Source organism: Penaeus monodon, chromosome 22 (assembly GCF_015228065.2).
Source record: "Penaeus monodon isolate SGIC_2016 chromosome 22, NSTDA_Pmon_1, whole genome shotgun sequence".
Lineage (NCBI taxonomy): Eukaryota > Metazoa > Arthropoda > Malacostraca > Decapoda > Penaeidae > Penaeus > Penaeus monodon.
The window spans coordinates 39,406,789-39,407,073 of record NC_051407.1 but is presented as its reverse complement, the minus strand read 5'-3'; positions in this window follow the sequence as shown (position 1 = coordinate 39,407,073).

Here is a 285-nt window from a genome sequence, read left to right as displayed (position 1 = left end):
GGCAAAAGGGGGCCTTTTTTGCCTTGAAGAAAAGGGAAAGATTTTTAAAAGAAACCCAGAACAAACCAATTTAAAAAAGAAATTTTAAAAAGGGGGAAAATTTTTTTCCCCAGTTTTTTATGGTTTATTAAATTCCATAATTAAATTTTTAAAAGTTATTATTATTTTAAACATTAATTTTTAAAAATTGTTTTTAAATTTTAAATTTTTGGGAATATAAATAAGAAATAAAAAATTTTTATTTTAATATATTAATTGTTTTATAAAAAAAAATTAAAAATTTTA